The sequence below is a fragment of the Aptenodytes patagonicus genome, chromosome 1 (genome assembly GCF_965638725.1).
Source record: "Aptenodytes patagonicus chromosome 1, bAptPat1.pri.cur, whole genome shotgun sequence".
Lineage (NCBI taxonomy): Eukaryota > Metazoa > Chordata > Aves > Sphenisciformes > Spheniscidae > Aptenodytes > Aptenodytes patagonicus.
This window is the reverse complement of record NC_134949.1, coordinates 98621398-98631488: the sequence shown is the minus strand read 5'-3', so window position 1 is coordinate 98631488 and position 10091 is coordinate 98621398.

Here is a 10091-nt window from a genome sequence, read left to right as displayed (position 1 = left end):
TTTTTTTTTTTTTTTGGGAGTGATTCTCTAGACAGACTGGTATGGATGTTTTTTGTAATTACCTTTATTTTTACATTGCCTGTAACAGAAGCAATGGTAACAAAATCTATACAACAGACCAGAGAATGTGAAAAGTGTTGTTTGGAAATTACTTTTGGCTTTCTAATATTTTTTTTATGTGTCATCACTGTTTCAGAGTCACTTTATATTAGCATTGGGTCAAATGCTGCTTTCATTTATAGAATATAGTAAAGCCCTGTGGACATCATTTGGATTATTCTTGTTTTCTCTTCTTGTGTCAGAACACCTAATTTTGATCTCTGTTAAGGAAAAATGTTGACAAATCTAGCTGTGTAATACGGAATGAGAAGAAAAATGTAGGAGGAAGGGGTTGGAAATGTAACGGCAACAGAGAGCTCCCTTTGTCTCAGTAAATGTGTAGGTAGGGAGTGATTCTAGACGTTATAGGTAATGAAGGAGCATGGAACAAAGACATAGCCTTATTAAAGTACTAGTACATCCTTTTGGTTACCATTGTTCATAAGCCATGGACAATATTAGTACAATTCCAGTGATATTAAAATCCTCCCCTAACTTCTGTAGGCAATTCCATTCATCTTACAATTAATTTCTCTCACTTAAAGGTGAGCAGTATTCTGTAGAATCAGTGGATCAGTTCTGTGTCTGAAAGTCAAGACGCTTGACACAGTCAGCACCATGAGCCAGTTTCTTAACTTTGTTGTGCTTCAGTACTTCATTTGCCAAAAAGAAAGAGCCCTAAACCCATCAGATTTTAATATGTGAAAAGCTATATGCAAATGCCAACTATTAGAATTTACCTGTGCAAGCAACTGCTGAAAATCTCTATGAATCACACTGGAAATCAGTTTCCAACTTCTTTTGCTGCCTGCCTATATCCTCCCACATTCAGCTTAAATTAGAAAAGTTATTATTCATGTTCCCTTTGTTAGGTGGTGTTGCTACTGCATGTTTACTTTAACAGTGGGTTTACTTCAACTTAAGATAAAAGCAATCCCCTTCTGCATTGCCTCCAAAGCAGCTCACTGATGCTTTCGGATTGCAAATGTTGTGCTGTGTAAATGCTGTTTATGTAAATACTTTCCCCCAAAAACCTCCTCTTTCATGCTAATACAACAAACAAAATTAATCAAAAACCTTCCCTTATGAATCCAGCCTCTTATTCTATTAGAAGTGACTCTGTTGAGACAAGCATGGTCAAAAACCCTATAATGTGGTTGAAAAACCTCCAGAAGAAAAGTTAGCCTTCCTTATGCTAAAGTAATTCTAAAATAGTGTGCTAATTATATGTAATTAATCTACATTATTTTTCATGGTACTGTCTGAAACTGCATTAATCTAAGCAGGACACTTCTGTTGTTGTCTCAAGAGTGATACGTGGCCCTTAATTGTCATCTGACAAAGAATGGCATTTGCCCATTTAGACAGTAAAACCACTTGACCCTGCTTTGAAAGCAGCCTTACTGATCCAGCAAGTGGCTACACCACCTTCTTCAAAAGCATGAGGAGAGCAGTAAGGCCTGTCACAAGCAGCCTGAAAGGCTGTTCTAAAAAAGCAATTATCTGTGTAATTATTCCACTGCTGGATCAATGCAGGAAGCAGAAGCCACATTAAAATTAAATCACTTGATTCACATCAGTTCATACATTGCTCATTATCTAATGCAATGTCAGAACTGAAGACCAACAAAACGAAGGTGCCCCTAAGTTAGTAGGATGCATGTGAGGCTGTGCTGTGCTATAAAACAGTCTCTCTTCCGAAGAATACTTGGGGCAGAAGGCCTATTCGTAAGAGTTAACTTTTATGTACAGCTCTCCTCTTCCAAGGGCCTTTACCGTTTTCACTCCTCTGAAATACACCAGCATGGAGGCACGGTGTCACTGTTACATGTCATATAGAAGCCAAATAGAAGCTAGCTGTAGACAGATCCGGAAGTAGCGCAGAGGGATAAACAAGGAGTTTCATTTGCTGAATCTGGTCAGAGAAGCCATGGGTTTTGTCCTTGCCGTGAGGACTGCAAATAGTTCAGTCTCATATGTGGCCCCAGGGAGAACTGAGACTTGGCTCTTGGAAACGTGTGGCTGAGGAAGGCTCATCGGTAGCCAGCTCACTCTCCTGCCTGTACTCCCCAAAGCTCCAGAAAAGGAACACTTTTTATTTATGTATTTATTTATGTATTACTTCTTAGGGTTATGCACCTCTGAAATCCCTCTGAACCTCGTAATAGGACTCAATGTCTTATTTCCCTGGGCTATCTTACCTCTAGGCTAGGATGTAATGGATGCAAGTGCCCTGCTAGGAACTGGAAGTAGCTTTAGTGCTCGCTGCTGTATTAGAGGTGCTGTTTACATGCCATTTAGGATGTTTGAGAGTGATGTTATATTTATTAAAGTAAGAAGGTAATGCATGTAATTTTCCAATCCCCATTCTCTTCTAATGTCAGCAGACAACATGATTTGCTGAATATTATGTGCTGTGCTGGTAAAAAGTGCGAAGTAAGGGTTGATTTTTATCTCTTAATCCAGTTCTCGCATAGAGAACCTTCTGTGGAGTTAATGACTTAATATTGAAATTGCAAGAGTTTAATAGGGGCTTTCAATCATATGCCAAGAATTCAGTATTTCAGTAATGACACAAGTTAATCATTTGAACTTGCATCAGTGAGTGTTGTGCAGGAAGGTGAACCAGAAGTTTACATGAATTTAAGAAACCACTAACTGTTACAAACAACTCCAAGATCCGGTCAAAATATTCTCACTCTTTTCTGCTGATGGCATTAAAGGCCTTCCCCTCTTCCCCCACCTGAAAGAGAAGAACTTCAGGAAAAATTCTTTCCTGAAAAGGAAAACAAATGCCACCTACTATTAAACGTTGCCACTTTTTTTGGAGTATAGCTCTGCTGTGCACTATGACATACAAAAAAAATCACTGTATTGCTAATTGTAAGTTACAGTAAGAGCAATTAAGTCATCTCTGCATGACCTATAAAAAAGACTAGGCATAAATGAAGAGCCTGTATGTGAAATTTCCAGCTTCTGAGCTCTTTGAATTTTTCATATAAATTTTGCAGCCTGGGCTTCTCTCCAAGTTTGACAAATGTTAATTAAAAAAAGAAGAAATTAATGTGATGCTGTTTCTGTTCACGCTGGCTCTCAGCCCACTCCCTGAATGTCGATGCTGCAGCGTGCCTCCACAAGGCAGCTGCATGTGCATACACGCACGCAGTGCGCGTACTCCTGCCTGTCATTTGGCCGAAACTAGCAGTAGACTTCGGCAGCATGACAACGTGCCTGTGAATACCCTGTCCCAGTTCCCACAGCATCACTGCTTTCCACTTTCACCTTGATATATCAATGTTCTAGGAAGTGGCTGGGTGTTTTCTGACAAAGGCTTGAAATAAAACTTGGGAAATGCCTGGCCTATGACATCAGTGCCTGTGAGCTTAAGTAAACAGGGGATATGAGCACCAGCTTTTCTGCATGAATACCGTTCATAGGTGGGGAGTTTCCACAGGAGGCTCTGAGATTGCAGAAGTTACTTTTGTCTGCCATTTCCTCCTCTCAATGTATTTCTCCCTTCAGCAAACACCATTACCAGGGCTTTCTCAGGTATTAGCCAATACTTAGCTATTGCTCCAGGGCTTGGTGTTGGTGGAAATGTCTGTCTTTCAGCCTCCTAGTAACAGCCCTACCATTTTGCAAACAATTATTCCCAGGCAACACTGGTATGAGCAGCATTGAGAGCTTTTTATTGAGAGTAAGCTACAATTTGAATGATGCTACTCTTTCACTTACTGGCTAGTTTCACTCTGTTCTTTGTCGTTCCTGGTCTTAAGTAATGAAGAGTGGTTGTATCTCAGTACTCCATTCCAGAAGGGGCTGAGACATGCAAGTCACTCATATGTCTTAGCTACCTGTTGTAAAAATCAACGAAGATGAATATTTTAAGGTCAGAAGTACAGAATAATTATTTCTAATAATATTCCTCTTGATGACTCACTAATTGCAATTGTTCATTCAAAATATTTCCTGTTTCTGTGGCTTTCAAAGGATGGCAATACTTCAAATGACATCTTAGTCTTATTCAGCAGTAACATGAAGAATTAAACTGTGGATTGTAGGCGTCCCCTGGACCAAAAGTTTCCCATCCCTCCTCTAGTTTTAGGGCTGAAGTTTCTCACTGTATCTTGGGAGGTGAGCTCTTGTAAGGTTTTTGAGAGTTCTCTCTACCTTTCTCTCAGCCTTGCTGGTCCATGAGCATGTTACCTCCTTTCAAAGAATCAATTTGGGAAAGAATACAAGCCAGTAGTCAGACCAAGGAAGACAGGCTGTTTGTGAAATTTTGCTGGAAACTACTGCCAAAAAATGGTGCAGAGGGTTTCAAGAGGTTTGACAGCATCTGTTGATCATTGTTTCCTTTGTTATAGGAAGTGCTCAAGTTCCCAGTATGATGGCAGGAGGGATTTCTGCCAAGTTTGACAAATGCTATCAAACAACAGTAAAAACAATGAAAACTCTGTGATATTGAGTGCCATTCACTAATTTTGTACTAATCTGTCTAGCAGCCATTTCATTACAGCCTTCTGTAGCGTGCCCATATTGTGAGCTCAGGTAAAACATACTTGGAGTTTTTCACCATCTTCAGCTGTATCATACTGGCAATAAACAATAAAAAATATTGTTCTGAGAAGACTTTGTTCCTGGGGCAGAAAGGTATCCTCTAGGTGTGGCAGGTTTGAAGAGGTTTTTTTTGCTATAAGTACTCCAGTACTCTGACATTTCTGTTCGAATAAGAATGTACTTAATACTATGTTTGGGTTTGTGAGATCTCTATTGAAAAACAGAATTGCAGGTAACTGTGTTAGAGAAGATAAACAATTGAAAGTCAGTTAGATTTTTCTCTCAGTTGTGAATAGGATTGATATACAGGTAACAGATTCAAATGGCTAGAATGAAAAAGCTTCCTTGAAAAAGCTCCTCCATATTATCTTTGCTTAAATATAGAAAACATGCCTTCACTTAGTTATATTCCCTTCTTTGCTTCTAGTTAATCCTCATCCCTCTCAAGTGCACAGCTGTTGTGGTTTAACCCCAGCCAGCAACTGAGCACCACACAGCCACTCGCTCACTCCCCCCTCCGGTGGGATGGGGGAGAGAATCGGAAGAGTAAAAGTGAGAAAACTCGTGGGTTGAGATCAAGACAGTTTAATAGGTAAAGCAAAAGCTGCACGCGCAAGCAAAGCAAAACAAAGAATTCATTCACCCCTTCCCATCGGCAGGCAGGTGTTCAGCCATCTCCAGGAAAGCAGGGCTCCATCATGCGTAACGGTGACTTGGGAAGACAAACACCATCACTCTGAACGTCCCCCCCTTCCTTCTTCTTCCCCCAGCTTTATATGCTGAGCATGACGTCATATGGAGTGGAATTATCCCTGTGGTCAGTTGGGGTCAGCTGTCCCGGCTGTGTCCCCTCCCAACTGCTTGTGCACCCCCAGCCTGCTCGCTGGTGGGGTGGGGTGAGGAGCAGAAAAAGCCTTGGCTCTGTGTCAGCACTGCTCAGCAACAACGAAAACACCCCTGTGTTATCAACGCTGTTTCCAGCACAAATCCAAAACACAGCCCCATACCAGCTACGGTGAAGAAAATTAACTCTATCCCAGCCAAAACCAGCACAACAGCTTATTCTTCTGTGATGATGTTTCCCTCCAAATACTTGAAAGTTTGACAACATGACCTGAATATAACTGATGCAGTCAGTTTGTCTGCGCTTCTGCTTACCTGGGTGGAAACTATCTGGTGTGTCTCTGTAGAGTGCCATATGTAAGCAGCCACTGCCGGGAGGCCTGCTGACATCAATTCAGTGTGGGTCTCAAGAGATCGGAAGCAGGAAGCTGGCTCCACCTATCCTGTCATACAAACCTTAGCTTCTCTGCAGAGTATTTAAGAACACCCTGTAGGAGACTGTAGAAGGCCGGGCAGACTGAATTTGCTATTACAGCTACATACAGAAGGAAGGCAAACACCATGGTGCTTGTCACCCTTCTGCTAAGAGCAGCTAATCAAAAACTCAGTGTCTCATTGATTGCTTTAATCAGGGGGAGGAGAAAGCGGTGATGAAACCAGGTGGTAACTTCTGCATCCAGAATGAATCAAACAAAAAGCAGAAAACAAAACACACAATCTGCTCACAAATTCAAGTCTTCTCCTGGTAGACTTGATCTCTCGGCTTGTTCTTGGGGTCAGGCTAAATATTCTTCTGAGTCAGGATTAGCTTTCCTACCTCACCTGTTTTTTTTCAGATCTTCACCACCTCTCTCTTCATATGCTGTAACCTTTATGCCTAAAGCCTCAGAACTCTGGATGGATCTGCTTATCTCTTTGTCTGGAGGAGAGACATCTTTGTGTTGCAGCTTTCAAAACCCCTTATATTTCAACCACTTGCTTCTGCAAAGAAACTTCCTTCTTATCCGCATCTTGAAGAGCTGTATTGATACCCAGAGTTTCAAAGTAGCTTAACTTGACCTTTATCAGCACAAGGTTTGGCTAGGAGGAGGGAACCTTTCATTTGTGAAAAAAAAAAAAACGTTCTGTCCAGGGGTGGAAGAAAAGGAAAAACGCGAGAAGATACGGCCACAGGATGTAGCCTTTAGAAAGCTATAATATTCCCTGTGGGACCCAGATTTTTATCCTGTGGCCACATATTGTGGGGTGTCTCCAAACACCCGAATTTGCCATTCCTGATTTTAGCAGTGACCCCAACGTAAAGCTTCAAGAATATAGCAATGAACAGGACCCATAGCATACAGAAAGATCTCTCACTGCGCAACAGTCAACTAAGTCTGCATCTGAGAAGAAACATGGCATTTATTTTTCAGTTACGCGGAATACAAAATACCAGTTTATCAGTGAGGGACCTTCTGACAAGCACAAGATAGAGCTTTGCTGTGATGCAGAAAATGTAACAACAGTAAAGGGCTATGAAGTCTTTTTATGACACTCCATTTTATATTTCATCCCAGAGAATGCTGATACCTCCTTTTCACTGTGTGCTAGTTCCATTATACAGATCCTGATCTTTAAACCATGCTTTGGCAAATGTATCCTTTGTGGCACTTCTGTGATCAATTATGCTTTACTCAGTGCCATAATTGTTTACAACATGCCACAGTCTTCCACTGGGTGAAAACACATTTATTACAGACAATGGTGCCAGTGCCGATCTGTTCTTATTGGCCATTTGAAAACAAAAGCCAGACAAAAAGGCATCTGTTTTCAGCGGCTGGTCAGGTTAGTACTGGAAGTCACTTCTTGGTGCTTTTCACCCTGTGTTGGATACAGCTGCCAGTGCTCTGGGTCCCCTTTCATTCAGGACCGCCTCGCTAGAAGTGTCGTGGTGGACTCGGTTTGGGGCTAATTCTAGCACTGACCTCGCCTTTCACAAGCTGTGCAGGCAAGTTTTCACACTGAGCCATTAGAGCCCTGCAAATGGTTTATACAGTTAATATAGCCAAGAGTGTCAAAATGAGTCATATTTTTCAAGTGACAATCGCTATTTTGAGTGACTGTTTTGCATTACACTTACCAGGACACCCAGGAACCAACGGTGTTTAAGCTTTCCTGCTGATCTCCGTTCCCACCTCATGACCAGCTAGGGCAGTTATTTCACTCATATTGCTGAGCTGCACCTTGCTCTTCCCCAGAAATCATATTCCTGGGCGTACATCTCACCCTGTCAGGAGGAAGTGACTGCGGTTTTCTACGAAAAGTTGCTTCAGGCAAAGAAGGGCATTGTGCTCAGTCGCCAGCCTGAATCGCAGACCGCATACCCGGTGCCTCTGCCTTGGAGAGAGCTGAAAACGGAACCGAGACCCTGTGGGCATCTGCAACAGTACCAGCGTGCAGAGTGAAGAAAGGCAAGGTTAAGAACATTGTCGTCGTGATCACTCCCATGGAAGACGGACTTGGAGGACAAAAGCTGGTGAACACGAGGAAACAGTTGGATGTGCCCATGCAGAGAAACAATCCCAGAAAAGAAACAGGAAGGCTGCAGCATGGGAAAAGTCATCAGCTGGATGAGGCTGTTTCTGTGATGTAAAGGGGCAGAAGGTAGCTGCAATCGCATAGGAAGCCAGCAAGGAAGCAAAAGCACTGGAGCAAGTATATTTGCTATGAGAGTGAACAGCAAGAGAAAAGCACAGTCGACAGGAAAAAGGAGCAGCTCGCTTAAAGGAAGAGGGAAAAAGAGGCATTGAGGGTGGGGAGAACAGACCGGTATGAAATTAGAGTTCACTACAGCCTTAACATAAGCTAACATACGTCACTGTTGGTTCCCCCCAGCATGCGTGCACACATGAACACCCCAAACAAACAAACCAACCAACCTTATGTTTACCAGAACTACCTTTGGTGTCCAAAAGCCACAAGAAGAAATCAAAGGAAATAAGGAGAGGTGAAAAAACAGGGGGAAGTCAAAAGGTTAGGTGAGGACGGAGGCTAAGTGACTTCAGAAACAGATACACAAGCAAAGGAAATTATAAACGGAACGAGAAGAGGAGGGGGGAGGAGGAAGGCAGAGCCCAGTATGCTGAATACGCTGAAATAACGCTGGGTTTCGCATAGACCTCCTTTGTTAGCAGCTCTTCCAGTTCTGGTCTCTGAATAGCTGGAGCTGTTCCAGCTGTTATGCAAGGAGATATTACATTATCTGCTGCAGCCACAAAGAAACAGTTAAGCACAGTGTAAACTGTTGCAGGAGTACAAGCAAGACCCCACTTGTAACGGCTACAAGTCCATAAAATTGTCCTTGTTTGGCTACTACCTTGAGGAGAAAGGGTAAAAAAATTCTTGCAGTAACGCTTTCCAGGGCTTTTTTTTCTCCCTCTTTGGAGATAACAGCGGATAAATGCAGTTCATTTGGTAGATAAACAGGATTTCATTCTTGAGTGTTGTATGTCCGGTATAATTTTTACAAGCAATAGGGAAATTTCAAAAAAAACTAAAGCCGTTTTAGTTTTTTCAGTTCACCAGTGGTAACTCCAGTGGACTTCCTGTTGAACATTTCCTTTTTTTTTACTGTTTGCAAGTTCAGATTTGGTGTCAAAGGGCAGAACCCACAATTATCACTTCAGGCAGGTTTAAAGGCAGTTATATTTAAATAAAATTTAGTTGGGAAAACATCCATTGGAGGCCTGCTCCTTGAGGAGAGCCATAAACTAAATTTAAAGTTGCTACATATAACTCAGAAAATAACTTTTTCTTTGTCCCTACTGCAAACTGAAGACTTGTGATGACAAGGTAGTTGAAAATACTCCTGTGTAACCAAAATCAGGTGGAAAAATGCCCACATGATGAGGCCAAAATGCTTTACTTGAAACAAGCCAGTTGCAGAGTTTGAGCTAGGGTTCAGCTGGAGTGCTGCCTGTGTCCCTGGCATCCTGCCACAGACCAGCCGTATGTCTCCATGCCCTGGGCCTGGGCCTGGGCCTGGGCCAGGGCCAGCCTGCCTGGGAAGACTCCTGGCTCCGCGGAGGTCCACCAAGCTGGAGATGGCAATGCCTCGTGGACTGCCTACACTGGCTCCGAAAGCCTCGTAAGTCCCAGCTTTAACAGCTGCTCGGCTGTACAGGTAGGCGTTGGGATGAAGCCTCTCTGGAGATGCAGCACTCTGTCGGCAGTCACGGTGGGAAAGAACAAACATACAGCCCTGGGACTTTGGCTTTACTGCTAGCTTAAGCTGATCTAACAAGAAGCTCCTGTGGGTAGGTTCAGTTGCCCATTTTGTTTCCTCATCTGCACCTTTCTGCCACTTCCCCCGCACGAGTTGCCAATGTACAGCAGCGTGATGAGCTGGAACAGCTCACAGATCAGCCTGAAAACTAATCCTGTAGGAGCCCCCTCTGCCCGCCCACCCCACGCAGTCGGCTCAGCAGCCCCTTGGGAAGACACAGAATGGGAAACAGGAAGGCACGGGTGAGTTTTCTGCTGGCAATCCACAATTAAACCAGCTTCAGCTGGTGGTCCAGCAGCAGCCTACAAGACCAGAATCTGTGACT